Here is a 16,683-nt window from a genome sequence, read left to right on the forward strand (position 1 = left end):
CACACACAGTATTTGGGGACAAGTTCAAAAACACATGGGCTGGAAACTCAGGTGCTGTGGACCTTGTAGCATGGTTTAGAAGGATACACATAGGCTCCAGGTGAGCAGATCTCCTTGGACCCAGGACCCCTCACCAATGGGGAAGGTAACGCAAGTAAATGCCAAAATGGAATGGGGGAGGGGGCCTCTCAACTATGATCTAAGAGTACTAAGTCAAAATAAACTTTGGAGGATATACACCTAAGTGACATATACATCAGAGTACAATTTCACAGGTTTGTGTATGTCAGTAATAGAACCTAGTCATAAAATGATTCTACAGGAGGCCAGGTGTGGTGGCTCAAGCCACTTTGGGAGGCTGAGGCAGGCGGATCACTTGAAGTCAGGAGTTTGAAACCAGCCTGGCCAACATGGTGAAATCCTGTTTCTACTAAAAATCCAAAAAATTAGCCGAGCATGGTGGCACATGCCTGTAATCCCAGCTAGTAGGGAGGTTGAGGAAGAGAACTGCTTGAACCCAGGAGGTGGAGGTTACAGTGAGCTGAGATCACACTGCTGTACTCCAGCCTGGGTGACAGAGCAAGACTCTGTCTTAAAAAAAAAAAAAAAAAAAAAAAAATTCTACAGGTACAAATTTATAGTTAGATCAGAGGAATAATTTCTGGTGTTCTACCACACAGTAACAATATTGCTTTGTATATTTCAGGATAGCTAGAAGGGAGGATTTTGAATGTTCTCAACACAAAGAATTGATAAATATGAGGTGACAGATATGCTAAATATCCTGGTTTAAGTATTACACAATGTATACTTGTATCAAAACATACATTGTACCCCATACACTGTACCCCATAAATATGTGCAGTTATATGTTTATATGTCAATTAAAAACATTTTTAAATAAAAATCATTTTAAAGATTCTAAAATATGTTTTAAGGCTATCTTCTCTCTCACTTCTGTTCAACTGCAGACACTAACTTCATTCTTTATGACTGGCCTCGCCTTTGAGCTAAATTGACTCACTCGGGGTATTTTAAGCAACTCCTGTCCATTTTATAGAATATCTATTTCTGTGGGAAAGAATTTCCTGAAATTTCCATGTAAATAAATGTTTTCTTTAATATTTTTTAAAGAGCTTTATTCACAGAAGTGTTCCATCTTTTAAGACCTCGATATCTACTACTTAAAGTAATGTTTATTTGTCTTTGCAAATAACTCAACACAAATTCTGACTTTTGTCTAAGAACATCCTAACAGATCAGGATGTCCAGGTCAGTGTGATGAGTCACTAGTGACTTTTCTTCCGTCTTTGGCATGATAACCACCCTGTGATCAGGGAGTTGTTTTTGGTACATAACTGGCCAAGCTTGCTTTCTTATTAGCAAGACTCTGACTGTGGCTAATACAAAAATGTTTTTTCCTAGGTGAAATTAAATGAGACTCCATCTGTGATCTCACTAGTATCCAAACCTCAATTTCTCTGCCGCCAACATCACTTCCACAGAACATGTGCATACTATGAATAAGTACTATATCTGGTGAGGCTGGCAAGTCCTCTTTAGAAAAACAAAGGAATTACTTTACAAATCTGACTTATGACATGTGAGTTAGAATTTTGCCTGGTATGAGAATATCCAATTTTAAGTTACTTGTCCCTCACTAGCTAGGCAGTTTTTAAGAAAACTACCAATTTGCTTTATTTCACATGTACTTAATTTTTTGATTCTCAAACAGGGAAAATGTGAAACAGAAAACCTCACATGTAACCAAGCTGAAACAAGAAAGACAATTACTTTTCCCTGATGAAATGTTCTATTTCCTTACTTTGCTGTTTCATTAATTGCCCAACTTTATTTTATGCTGATCTAGATTTTAGTAGATTTCCCTGAACACAACTTGAGCAAAAGACGTTTGAATTAATTCAAAAAAAAATATGTATCTGTGGTGTTAGAGGTATTTTCATGAGCTGGGCAATGGTAAAAGGCAATATCCACGTTTCTCTGTCACAGAACTTGTCATTTTAGAGCTGAAGTGGTGTGGGAAGATTAAAACAGGCAAAAGAATAAGAATTAAATATAGTGATACTTATGACAAAAAGACAGAATGACTGAGGGGCACATAACTTTTCAAAAGCCCTCTCTGAAGACATGAGATGTGAGCTGAGAATTTACAAGAAAGATGAAGCAACACATGTGGACATTTGGAGGGAGGCTTAGCCCCCAAAGTTAACATCAATCACAAATGCTCAAGAAAAGAACAAGTTTGGTGTGTTCCAGGACTGGAAGAAAGTCATTGTGATGGGAGCATTATTATCAAAGGGAAGAGTGATAGGAAATGAGGAAGATTGATTACCCAAGGGTTGAATTAACTAGGCAAGTACAAGGAAAGTTACATTTTATTTTTAGCAGGAAGTCACTGGTGGAATTTCAGCTGAAAAGCAATGCGATCCAATATACACTTTTAGGAAATGACTTTCATTGCTGAGTGTAGAATGTATCTTGAGCTAGGATATGAAGGAATGGGTGACAGTGTAGGAAGGAGAGATACCAGGGAACCAGTTAAAATACTGATATTTCTGACTTCGAGTCTTTACATATAGACAAATAAGACACCATCCATACTCTATGTTCACTGACTTTTCTTCTTGGCCTTTTATCTGGGTTCATAGTTTGTGTTCCCCTTATTTTTTCACCTCTTTTTCACTTTATTAAAATATGTCATGAAGTCCCTTACATTGGCAGCATTGTTCAGAGCTCATCCTTTCAACCCTTGTGCAGAAGAATTTGCAGAATTTTCCTCTGATAAAGGCACAGAGCAGTTTCCTGGAATTACCAGACTCCTTTGTCCAGAGGGATGACAGTATTCAAAGAAGCTATGCACTGTTTTCCAGAAGTTGCTAGATATTTTCTATAAGTCAGTAATTTTAGATAATAGTAAGATTAATTTATTTTTACCTCTTTTTGGCTTAGTCATTTTAAGTTCTTAAATTATAATTGATGAGAAAACCAACTTCATGGACATGGAAATTCCTTCAGGCTGTGAAAGAGCAAAAAAAGCCAGAAAAAAATCTGATTTTTTTTTAATTGAAATTATTGGATACTGGCAGCTGGGTAGCATTAAGAGGATTAGAAACATGCATGGTCCTCTATTTAGTTCTCTGTCCTTATCATACATGTCCAGTCTAATTTCTGGAACATTACTTTTGTTGTCAGTTATTAATCTTTCTGAGGTGGAACAGTTTGCGGTTTTGGTTCAGTCAATAACTTCTTTGGTATTAAAATCCTCTCTAAAATGCAGTGACTCATGTGTGTTTTTTAATTGCATTTCTGGCTAGGTATTGCAAGCTTTACTTTGGTAAAGCTGTGGTAGGGACCAAATCCATGCTGTTCACAAAAAAAAAAAAAAAAAATCTCTGGTTTTAGTAGATAGAGGAAGGTGTTTCCCATTGCTGGGAGGTGTTGGATGATATTTACATTTCTTTTCTTCAAAAATCTCATCATTGTGCTTTCTGTGCTTTCAAGGGATAGGTTTAACAACAGAAATGAGATAGTGGTTTAGACTGAAAAGAATCGTAAGTAGGAAGAATATTACCATGTTTTCGAACAGATACTTTCTCTGCATCAAAGATTGAGTCTACCAAATTATTGAAAGGAGCATTTGCAACACCAAGCCTCGGTAAAGAATAGAGGAAACAAACAAACAAACAAAAAACAACAACAACAACTCAGGGCAATGTTACCAGAGGAGGGCGTCTAAGTTCCTGGAGGCTTGAACAAAGAATTGGACCAAACAAACAAACAAAACAAAGAATGAAGCAGCAAAAGCAAAGATTTATTGAAAATGAAAGTACACTCCACAGGGTGGGAGCGGACCTGAGAGTATGGGCTCAAGAGCCTCATTACAGAATTTTCTGGGGTTTAAATATCGTATAGAAGTTTCCATTGGTTACTTGATATGCGCCCTATGTAAACGAAGAGGCTGAAGTAAAGTTACAAAGTCATTTACTCGGTTTGCACCCTCTGTAAATGGAGAGGATATTTGCTGTCGTAGCTGAAGTGTTTCCATTTGATTTAGTTCTAGGAAGTCAACGTGAATCAGCCTTATGTTTCCTGCCTCCAGACCCTATTCTCCTGTCTCAGTATCTTTTTGAAAGATTTTGTGAATTTCGTTAACTACTACAATCAGGTGGACAAATACTTTTACGAGGAAAATTTTTAAAGTGTGTAGAGATTTTCTTGGATCTCTGTCGCAGTAGCCTTCCTTTCTTAAGACAGCTCCCTTATTCTTGAGTCCAGAGAGCCAAGCACTCACTTTATCTTCACTAGGAGCTACTATCCTTGCTTTCGATTTAGTCACAGGTAATTTGATATATGTCAGTTTATGAATTAGATGCAAACTATGAATGTTTAATCCTAGGCAGCCCATGTCATCTTTGTGCTTCAAGTTTCTTGACCAAATCTTAGGTCTAGAACAATGCAATCTATGGCTTCTATGGCTGAAGATGTAGAATTTAATGCAAACATTGTAATGGGAAAATTGTTGACTACATCCTGTGTTAATAAAATTGTTTCCCATTTTCTAAACTAATTAATGCAGTGGAAAAGTCTAGATACTAACTGTGGACTCTGGACCAATTTGCTTCTATCAATCAGTAACTCTAATTCAGTCCATGTTCAAATGACCTTAAGAAAAGAAAATCAGTACCTGTATCTTGTCAAATGCAGGGGTTTTTTTGTATTGAGCTAGGATAGGCTAGGACTGTCCTGCAGTAACAAACAGCCCTAAAATGTTAATGTCATCAAACAAGAAGAGCTTCTTTCTTGTTCAGACTAAAAGGTCATTGAAAGCACGCAAGGGATGTCTTGCTCATTATACACAATATGGGATTCAGGCTGAATGAAGAGCCACTATTTCCAGCAGTGCCACTTCCTGAGTCCATGGAAAAAGAGCTTCAGGGAGCAATTAAAATGTTCTAGCCTAGATATGACATACTGGTGGCTCACTGGCCAAAAGTAGTCACATGGCCTCAAGGGGCAGGGGGAGGGGGCTATGTGGATTGCATGCCAATTACAAGAAGTACAATTCTACATATGTCCTAGAGGAGGGAGAACCAGAAATACTTTGATGAACAACTTAGTGATTACCACAGCACTTCACTACTGGCCTGCCTGAAGGCTTTCTGTGGACTGCTTCATTGAGTTCCAAATGCCTGATTCCTTTCTAGCAACTTAGCCTAAGGAATCAGTCCTTCCTGAAAGACTAGCAGACAAACGCTGCTGATCCAAGGAAGGAGAAGGTAGCACATCACATTGTCTTTTTTATCTGAAATTCTGATTAGTTAAGACATACAGGCTGGTATTGGTATCAGTCTCCTTCCCGACACATGCACAATAGCAACTCCATGAACTGACCTGCCAACATACATCCTAACACTGGTAGAGATGGTACTTTGGTGTCCTATGTCTCTGAGATTTCCCACAGGGAAACTAAGTGTTCCTGGTACTTTCCTGGCATCCTTGAACTTCTGCATCTCTGTGAAATACTTCCACACCAGGAAATCACACACCATTAATATTCATTTGGAAGATGAAGCAGCTAGAAAACATTTTCTGAGTTGTGCCCTGGTTTTGCTCAAAGGGTTTCTATTGATCCTTTCCCAGATATTCTATTAGGTTCCTCAGATTTCACCTCAAAAAATGTAAACCTTAATCCCAACTTCACTGTCTAGTGGGTAGATATGTATACTTTCTACTGGCAGCATGGAATTGCTGCAGTTCAGACATTCACCAGAGATAGAAGCTTGCATTATTTGCTACCTAAAATGATTATGAACTCAGCTAAGCCTTTTTCTTTCTACCTTCATTTGTTTTAAAAGCCTTTTGAGGTGTAATTTACATTCTATAAACTACACATATTTAAAATGTACAATTTTATGTGATTTGACTTATATAAACACCAGTCAAGTCATCAATACAATCACAGAATGAACACATCTATCATTCTCAAAAGTTTCCTGGTGCCCCTTTTTTGATTCCTTTCTTTGGTCCTCATCTTCACCTGTCCCCAGGTAATGCATGATGTGCTTTCTGTCACTGTAGATTAATGTTCATTTTCTAGATTTTATATAAAGAGAATCACAGTGTACGTACTTTCTTGTGTGGCTACTTTCATTCAAGCATAGCTATTTTGAGGTTTACCCGTGTTGTTACATGTACCAGGGATCGACTTCCTTTTACTGCTGAGTGGTATTCCATTGAATAAATAGATCACAGTGTGTTTATCAATTTAGTTGTTAATAGACATGTGTGTTTCCAGTTTTTTAATACTACAAATGATTCTACTATGGACATTTGTATAATGGTCTTTGTATGGATATATGCTTTCATTTTGCTGAATAAATACCTACAAGTAAAATGACTAGGTAATTTGGTAGAAGTATATTTTTTAAAACTGCCAAGCTGTTTTCCAAAGTCCCATATCATATATTTTCAAAAGCACTGTATGAAAGTTCCAGTTTCTATAGTTTATCTTCCAACACTTGGCATTGCCAATCTTTTCCATTTGATAACATTACAATACATATGTAGTCAGATTTCCATCTGGTTGTGATTTGCATTTCTCTAATGACTAATGAGGTCATCTTTTCATATGCTTATTTGCCACTCAGATACCATTTTTGGTGAAGTATCTCTTCAAATCTTTTGCCCATTTCTTTCAAATGTTTGTTTTCTTATTGAGACTCTATTTTTTTGTTTAAAATATTTAGATTTTGAGACAATCACAAACTTATACAACACTTTATAGAAGTATATATACAAAGACACAGTTGTCCTCCCATTGGAGAGTAAGTAGTCAACCTGATTCTGCATCACCTCTTAATACATTAATGTGTATTTCCTACAGAAGAGGTTATCACACATAACCACAGCACATCCATCAAATACAGGAAATTAACATTTGTGTATTATCACCATTTACTATTCAGAACTTACCCAAGTAAGTTTGGCCAATTATTCCAATAATGCCTTATAAAGCAAAAAAATCCAACTCAGAATCACATGTAGCCGGGTATTATGTAATAGCCATGTATTTTTAGTTTCCTTAAATCTACAACATTTCTTCTTTCTTTTTCAGCCTTTAGGACCTTAAAACTTTTAAAGAAGGCAGGTCAATTATTTTGTAGGATGTCCTTCAGTTTAGGTTTCAATTCTGGTTATACGTTTTTGACAAGAATATAACAGAAATAATGCTGAAGTTTCATATTTATATATTATTGTCTTTTCAAAACACCTTTATTGAGGCATAATTGATAAACAATAAACTACTCACACTTAAAGTATTCATTAAACTTTAACCTATGCATACATTGTTACCAAAATCAAGATAATAAACATACCCTTGACTTTCCCAAAATGATCCTGGAGCCCTTTGTTATACCTCTGCTCGGGCCTTCTCTCCCAACCCCAAACAACAAATGATCTATTATCTGTCACTGTATATTTGTTTGCATTTTCTATATAAATGAAATTATACATTATGCACTATTCTTTGAATTCTTTCACTTGGCATACTTATTTTGAGATTCATTCATGTTGTAACATGTATCAACATTTATTCCTCTTTTTTTTATGAGGGAATATTCTATTGCATGGTATACCACAGTTGTTGGCACCTGTTGATGGACATTTGGGTGGTTTCCACATTTTTACTTTTAAAATAAAGCTGCTATGAACAGTCATGCATGACTTTGTGTGGACATATGCTTTTATTTCTCCTGGGAAAATACCTTGGCGTGAAATTGCTGAATCATATGATAAGTGTATGTTTAACATTTTAAGAAATTGCCAAATATTTTTCCAAAGTAGTTGTGCCATTTTACATCCACCAGCTGGGTGAGAGATCCAGTTTCTTAACTTCTTCACCAGCACTTGGGAGGGTCAGACTTTTAAAGTTTAGCCATTCTAAAAGGTGAGCAGTGGATCCCTTCATGGTTCAGTTTGCATTTCCAAAAATTCTCTACATTGAGAATTTTTCTATGTGTTTATTTGTTATCCATAGATCATGAGCTGTTAACAAATCACTCAAAATATGCTTGTTAGAGAAATTTTAATATTATATTCATAAAGAAAATGTGTGGTTCTGTATCACAATTCCCTATGGCTTTTTTTTCTTTAGAGATCAGAGGAGTTCAAAATGTGTGTTTTCTTTTTTTTCGTTCCTTATCATCAGTGGTACATGCCTCTGCATTGAAGAGTTGAAAACCTAGAGCCCCTTTCTTTTGGAGCTCTTCAAAATTAGTTATTAAAATACAAAAAGACCTAGGTATCTCCCTCAAAGCATTTTTTATGGATGCTATGGTTTGTTGCTACTTATTTATTTACTTCAGTATGCAAAGTTTATGATTAAAAGCAGAGAAAGGTTCTCAGAAATACAAAAGTAAAGACATTTTCCACATACTCTGTTGGCTTTCTTTCTCAAATAGCAGGTTTTTTGTTTTTTTTTATTTTTATTTTCTTTTTCAGTCAAGGCTATCTTAATTTCCTCCAAGGCACTGAATTTCATGATGCTAGGTGCAAGGAAGTGATTCTGGAAATTAAATATCTAACCAATGCTTTAGATACTTTGGGATACAAATAATAACATTCAGAATATGAACAAACCTGTTTCCTCTTTCTCCTTTGCACACAGCTAAACTAGAATCCCAATTGCCCTTTGTAGTTGGCAATGGTCATGTGGTTAAGTTTGGGCCAACTGAATAAAAATAGACATAATATGTGCCACTTCCAGATCTGCTCATAAAAATTCATCCATGTGATCCTCAGCATTCTTTGACCTTCCAGGATGATCTTGTTAAAAGCATTAAAAATTATAAGTCAGCAAGATGGAACAAGACTGAGCACCTGAATCATCATTTGGAGGCAAACCACACATGGATCAGGAACACCGATTTGGTGGATTATGTGAATAATTTCCATTGTCCTAAATCGCTGAAATTTGGGAACTTGTTTGCACAGCCACTAGAGTTATCTTTACTAATGCAGAAGTCACTAGGGTCAGAAAGATACATCAGTAATAAAGTTTCTGCATTTTTCTACCGGTACTTCTTTCTCCTTTTTCGGACTTCAGGCTTCAAGCCCTTGATGGAATGCTGAAGTCCACTGAGACAACAGTGCTTAGAGTTTAATTGAAAGGCGTAACTACTGTGCAACAGTCCTTTTAATCAAAATGTTAAAAGGAAACTTTATTAAACTGTGATTGAATATATAAAATTAAGATGTAATGCATTTTAAATATATTAGCTCAAATTGTAAAATATTAAATTAAGATTTAATATATTAAATTAAACACAGATTAAACTAGATTGAAAAAAATGCTTTTAAAATCTCAAATACACCAGAGAAATTATTAACCATTTTATTCAAAAGTGAAAATCTAGCAAGTACCAAGTGACAAAATGGGGAGTTTTCAAGGGAAACTGGTTGCACTGGGGACATAGTAGTTGCTCCCTGAGGTAAATGAGACTATTGAAAGACTAAAGCTGACATTTGATTCTGGATTAAAGAGAATAAAAGCAAAATGTAATGATAAGTTGAATTCCACCAGATTCCGTGAGATACTAGTGGCAATGCCAACCCTGATGGTGAGCACGTGGCTCATCTATTTAGAGTTATTCTCTTTTCCCACACCAAACATAAAAACCCCTTGAAAATGATTTTGTTGTTTGTGTTTATATTTTTGTGAGATAAGCTGGCTCTCTGCTGACACCAACCCTTAAGTCTAGCAGGAAACTTTTCACAGGGGGAAAAGAAAATGGAAAGAATGGTATTTAAAACTAAAAAAATGACATGATTGCATTTTTCCTGTTTAACCCTGAAGATAAATGAATGCAAATATACTTTTTTACTAAATAAGAATAAGTTCTGGTGCAACCCTTTAAATAGATGTTGCTTCATCCAATTTTTACAATGTTCCTGTAAGAAAATTATTATTTGTCCAGTTATACAGATGAGGAAATTACAAATCAGAGAGGAGAAGACATTTTCCAAGAATAAAACAGCTAGAAAGTGATGTAACCCAACCCAAGGCTTTATTTTATTCCAAATTCCATGCTCTTTCCTCTTCCCATTAATGCAACACTCTGTGTGTGTGTGTGTGTGTGTGTGTGTGTGTGTGTGTGTGTGTGGTGTCTATGCTGGACTATGACAGTGATGTCTACGTTGGGCTACAACAGTGGTCTATATTATGGCTGAGTTATCTGTGAAGGAAGTAAGACAATATTCTCAGAGGGACAAGTAATAATCTGTGCATAATCACAGATAACAATAGTAAATAATAATTATAGCAGTTACTATTTATTAAACACTAAATGATGTGAGACACAATGATAAATACTTTGCAATACTTCATTCGATTATCTGAACAATTTATAAAATCGAAGAACAGCATGGGGGAAACTACTCCCATGATCCAATTACTTCCACCTGGTCCTTCCCTTGACACTTGGGGATTATTATAATTCAAGGTGAGATTTGGGTGGGGAGACACAGCCAAACCATATTGGCATCTATCTTATAAAAAGGGCTTAAAAGTATTTGTTGAATAAATTAGTCAACCAAATAGTTATCAAATGTCACATTTGTGCTGAACATATATTCATGCTAAAAAAAATGCCTAAAAAAATAGAAGACATGGTGTCTATTTCAAGTGGCTTACAATCATCCAATTTAGTAGTAATACAGAATAGTATAAAGGCATAGAAATAGATTCGAATTTGTAATTCCACATTTGCCAGTACCAAAATTGTGAACGTCATAATTTTTTTGGTATATGTCTTCACGGCCTCCCAAAGCCAAAAGGTTAGATTATGTAATAAAAAGCTAGCTTCCCACTCTTACAATCTGTCACTACCCTCAAAGTAAGTCAGTTCGTGATAGCACTATGCAGTTTATATGTGTAAATCACTGGCATTTAGCAGGAATTGGTTTGAAGGATTTGCAAATTACAACATATTCCACTTCAGGAAAAAGGCGTATAAATCTGTTAAGATTTTTGAATGGTTATAAATAGCAGAAAGGTTGATCTAGTCATTTTACTTTTGTGATTTTATTTAATCCTAAACTCTGAGTTTCAGTCTTCTCATCTTTATAATGGAGATTCTGTGAAGAAATAAAAAATCTTAACCAGAAATAAGCACATAGTAGATGCTAGGCAAATGTAATTTTCCTTTTCCTTTCTGCCTCCAATTATTTTCTTGTGCCATCTAAAGACATTTAAAAATAATCTTTGTCCCTCTAATCCATTACATACAGACTGATGTTCAAAACATTTAACAACCAATAGAGCATCAAAACTGACCAATCAAAACAGGACCCTGCCTTCTTATCAGAGATTCAGTTCCAATCAGTCTTCGGGGGCTGGACAGCTGTGTTCATCCACTTACCTCACTGTGACTGAGCAATGGTATGGTATAGTAGCAAAGCTTTGATATTCCATCCAAAACTCCAATTTTAAAATTCAGCATTATCCTTGAGCTTCACACTTTTCTCAACACCAACTTTTACTGTATTTATTTTCATTAGAAAATTGAAAAATAAAAAAAGAATATTTTCTCTTCATTGCAATCATGAAGATTTAGCCCAGCAACAAATACTGGTCAAGTGCCTATATTGTACAAGGCAATATAAAATTGACTGTTGGTAGAAATGAGAACAACTGGCAAAAACGAACATTCAGAATCTGTAGCTTGATTCCACTATAGTAAAATGACAAATTTCATCATCTATAAATTACCATAGAAATATAATTTCATGAAATTTTAGGTAGTGATCAATGGTTCCCAACAATTTATCAGCATAGATTATTTAAGTTTTGGCCAACAGCTCTAAAATTTGAAGTATGAGCCAATTAAATTATTTAAATAAAAGTGTTTTAGCCATAACGTGATCAAAGAGAGTCTTAAACATTGTGGGATATAATCCTCTTGATTGAAGATTGTATGTGTGTGACCCCTTAGGTTTTATTGTCATCCCACCAAATATTGTTTCACAAATATTTAGACTAATTTATCCAGGATATTTTTGTCCTGCTCCTCTACTGAATAACATAAGACAAAAGTGTTGCTAAAGAAGTTAACAAAAGACCATTGCTGGTTATGACACAAAGGCATTTCACATTTCTTGAGGAAAGGGATGATAAAGGAAATAAGTCACTAGTTGATCATAACTTGGCAGAAAATTGCTAAGTATACAAATACTACTTAAGAACAGAGGAAAAAAACCTTATTAATGAAATGTCACAAAATATCACAGTTCATTAGTCCTAACTTCCTGATGTCTGCTGAACTAACTATAGACTTTAAAATAATTTATTTCATGCATACGTATTTTAAAATACCAAAAATCTTAATCATCAAATTCACTAAATATGAAAATTAATAATTATTGAAAAAGCAATTTTAATATATCTTAAAGCTTCTTACTTGAAGATTATAATGAGCAAAATATCTAAATTCAACCAAATTAATTATTATGAAGCAGCTTTAAGCTTTAATTTTAATTCTTGGATTTACTGAACTCAAGAAAGTATTTGGCAACCTGTTTATGAGTTATGTATATTGTAATTAAAGCTGTAAATGTATTCATAAGCACATTTATAAAAATTGTAATGGTGTGTGTTTAGAATCTTTGATTTTGTTAACCTTAAAGTTGCAAGAAGAGTAAAAATCTCTTGAAAGTACCATATCTTTATAACTTCATTTTATTCTTTATTTCTTTGTAGTACTTAAGTAAGAATTTTCTTGGTCAGTGGTAGCAGGATTTTTCTTATTGCACAAGCTTCCATGTAGATGAGACCTTTTTTATTCCTTAAGTGTCTTATTCTTTTTTGAGCTATTATAATTCTGAGATAGGCATTAAAATTAAATAAAACAATGGAAATTATGTGTGGAAATACCCACATTTGGTTACACCAACATATTTTCTCATTTTTGCTTAGAAACAAAGGGAAAATAACGTGTTAGATTCCCTCATTTTCTATGTCTCTTTCTAAACCCTGGATCTCTAAGTCAGCTGAAATGAAATCAAATAATAAATAATATGGTTTGGCTCTGTGTCCCCACTCAAATCTCATCTGAATTGTAATCCCCATGCGTCAGGGGAGGCTGGTGGGAAGTGATTGCATAATAAGGGTGAATTTCTCCCTTGCTGTTCTAGTGGTAGTGCATAAGTTCTCTGATAGTTTAAAAGTGTGCAGCATTTTCCCTGATCTCTCTCTCTCCTTCCGCCATGCCTTGCTTCCCCTTCATCTTCTGCCATGATTATAAGTTTCCTGAAGCCTCCCCAGCCATGCAGAACTGTGAGTTAATTAAACCTCTTTTCTTTATAAATTACATAGTATCCGGTAGTTCCTTATGGCAGCGTGGAAACAGACTAACACAACCAATAAATATTCCTCTAACTATAAAATCAAACTAAAATTCTGATCTTATAAATTCTACCCCAGCAATATTATTTTCATTCTAACATATGTTAGAGAACTAAAATACATCATGAATAATATTTCCCTTGAGGATCTTTCTGCATCTACTTTTCATAATTATTTTCTTGCATTTACCCCTAGGGATCATCCTTCTCATAAGGTTTATAATTATGAGCATCTTGCCTATAAATATTATATTTAAAAGATTTAAGCCATGTCTATATCCCTTCTTACACCATGCAAATGTGCATGTACTCGAATATGAATATCACAGTTCGCTAGTTGCTCACTTAACTAAAATATTTCTGTTTAAAACAGCATAAAATCATATATTCAGAATTTAAGCCTAGAGTTCTATAACCCAATGTACAATTTAAGTAATAGAAATAAAACTTTTCACTTGGCTTTAATAGGAATGCTATTTTCAGTTGATGGCACAGCATTTGCTTAGCAACAACACTAGCTTCCATTTCATTTTAGAAGACTTGATCTAGTTTGAACATTATGCATGTATTTTGGCTGAAAGAAAAGTTATCACAGGTGTATGCCTTCAATTTGCAAGAGTGCTTGCAAAAGCAAGCTATCTGAACTAAGACCGCCATATCAGATAGTGAAGATATCATCAAAATGTTTCCTTTGTGTTATGTTCAAATGAAAATCATTCTACCTACTGAGCATAAGAACTGGCATCTTCACCAAAAGTTAAAGGGGTTTCAGCCTTCTGATATTCAGGTTTGGCTTGTGGGATTAAGAAAGTAACTGAGGCTCAACTAAATAATAAATTACTAATTCAAATGTCAGGCATCAATGGTCTGAAATAAATAGTGTTTACCAAGAAATTCCAAGGGAGAGGCTGACATCAGTAGATGTTCAATAAAAAGTTTCTTGAATAAATGGGTAAATAAATACTCAAGGTCACAGGAGACAAAGTTTCATTTTCACAGGATATTTGTCACTGCTCTCTTTTCACATCTTCACTGTGGGAGCTGCACAGTACCTATTGATGGATAGACTTACCAAGGAGGAGAGAAACCACAGGCTCACAAAGCTCCCAGTTACATAGAGTCAGAAGGGCTAAAAATGATCAGAGATTTTTATGTACACCTTGGCACTTTTTTTTTTTTTTTTTTTGTGAAAGCAAAGGGAAGTTGTTCAGATTGTCAATGGAATTTTGAGATGCAAAAATTAAAATATGGTGAAAGAATACTGTGAAGTATGCAGAATAAACATTGCCAGCTTTTGTCTTGCCCCTTTGAAATTTGACATTCGCCATTGAAACCAAAAAAAGAAAAGGTAGAAGCATTGTACATAACTTTGAACAACCAATTTAAAGACAGCAGACACAGAATTAAAATGAAGAATAACTTCATTTTTAAAAAATAGCAGGAGTCTTTTTCACAGTTGGGAATTTGGTGTGGAGTTGAATGATGAATAAGATAACATATTAGAAAGTGAGTTTGCAAGAAGGTGAAAATAAAAAGTTTAGGGAATATCTGTAAATATGTAAGTTTGGTGCACAAAATTTGTACAAGAATGACAAAAAAGGTAGTACTGGTTGAGTCTATTTTTTAAGTCCAAAATGTTATACATTTTAAAAAGTAGGTATTTTAATTATTTTGACCAAAAAAAAGTCACATAAAAATTGCTATCAAACACTGTGAAGCAACACTGTGCAAGAGTTTGAGACACAAAGAGAAGAGGAATATATACAGTTGAAACTGAAGAAGGAACTGAGATGACAGAAAATAATTATTCAAATTGGAGTCTGTCCAGGATACTGAAATTAGAACAAGAGCATGTGGAGCTCATCATATAGAGTTTGAAGAAATTGTATACAGAGGCTTTGTATGGAATAACAGAGTCATATACACATGTATAAGTGCTATGGAACACTAACACACGTGTGTAATTCCATACAAGGAGGAGGTGATTCTGGAGTCTATTATATTTTGACTCAGAAACTAAATGATAGACCATTATAGTCGCAATCACTATTCAGTAACTAAGAGTCATCTGATAGTGACTCCCACTCATAAAACAAAGCCACTGGATATTTTGTGAGAGATTGAATTTTCTTACTGAATATCAAGTTCTGCCCCAAGCTGATTTCTTCTTGAGTAACCAAGTATACCATATAAGGGAAGGGAAAAGAAAAGGAGGACTAAAATAAAATGTTCTCAAAAAAGCAGGGTTTATTTTTTATTTTGAATTATTAAGTAAAAAGGAGATATGCCATAAAATAAGATTTGTATATATTTTTCAATATTTCAACTTATTTAGCAATTTTATGATCACAAAAGTTTTGTAATTCATCTTCAGTCTCCAGAAGATCCTTTGATGCCTATGGTTCATGTTCTAATGGTCTCATTACAATATCAAATCTATTAAGCCTCTTTAATATAAGATGGAAGGAAAAATGCTGAGGGCTTTGGAGGCAGGCACTCTGAGTTTTCATTCCAGTTTTGCCCACCACAGACATGCAATCCAACCTCTTTGACCTTGAGTCTCATCATCATGAATATTGGAATAATAGCATTTAGCCCCATAGGGTTGTTTCAAAAATAAATCGGCTTATGGCAGGTGCTCAATAGATGCTATATTGTGTATTCAGTTAGCAAATTGTTACTGGTGATGGGAACAAAAAAGTAAAAACGCATCATGTTCCTGCCCTTGAGTGAAAATAACAAACAGACAGGCAATTACAACACAATGTAATAAATTCACCAATGCAGACTTGCCCCTAGTGCTTAAGGGGCCTGGATTCCAAATGGAAACAAAAAATTCCCAAAACCTCTTCCCACCATTGAATATTCCACTCTTCCACTTCCTTGTCTAAAGTAGTGAAGTGATCACAGTAGCAATGAGACTATGTAAAAGTCAAATGAGCTAAAGGAAATCATAGCTCCTTTGGAGGCATGAGGACATGGAAAATCTCCATTCCCAAGAAGCTGTGAGATCATGTCTGATTTAAGTCCCAATCCTAAACAAACCAGGCCTCATGCTGGGTTTCATGTGTAGAATTTCATGTCCAATCCCTGTAATGAGGTGATAAGGCCTGTGTCACAGTTAGTCAGTAGCAGGCGATGGCAATTAACAGGATTGCACTAACCTGGAGATGCGCCAAGCTGGCAAAAAAAGGATTAGAAAGTAAATGAAGTGAACAACCACGAACCAGCAAATAGGGCTTAATGGACAGTACAAGTCAG

General features: G+C 35.0%; 1 pseudogene; it reads right to left on the bottom strand.

Annotated features, from left to right (window-relative positions):
- LOC105538064 overlaps nucleotides 1-16,683 on the bottom strand; it is an 87,171-nt pseudogene that overhangs the window by 12,539 nt on the left and 57,949 nt on the right.

The sequence above is a fragment of the Mandrillus leucophaeus genome, unplaced genomic scaffold (assembly GCF_000951045.1).
Source record: "Mandrillus leucophaeus isolate KB7577 unplaced genomic scaffold, Mleu.le_1.0 Scaffold184, whole genome shotgun sequence".
In the NCBI taxonomy this organism is placed as follows: Eukaryota; Metazoa; Chordata; class Mammalia; order Primates; family Cercopithecidae; genus Mandrillus; species Mandrillus leucophaeus.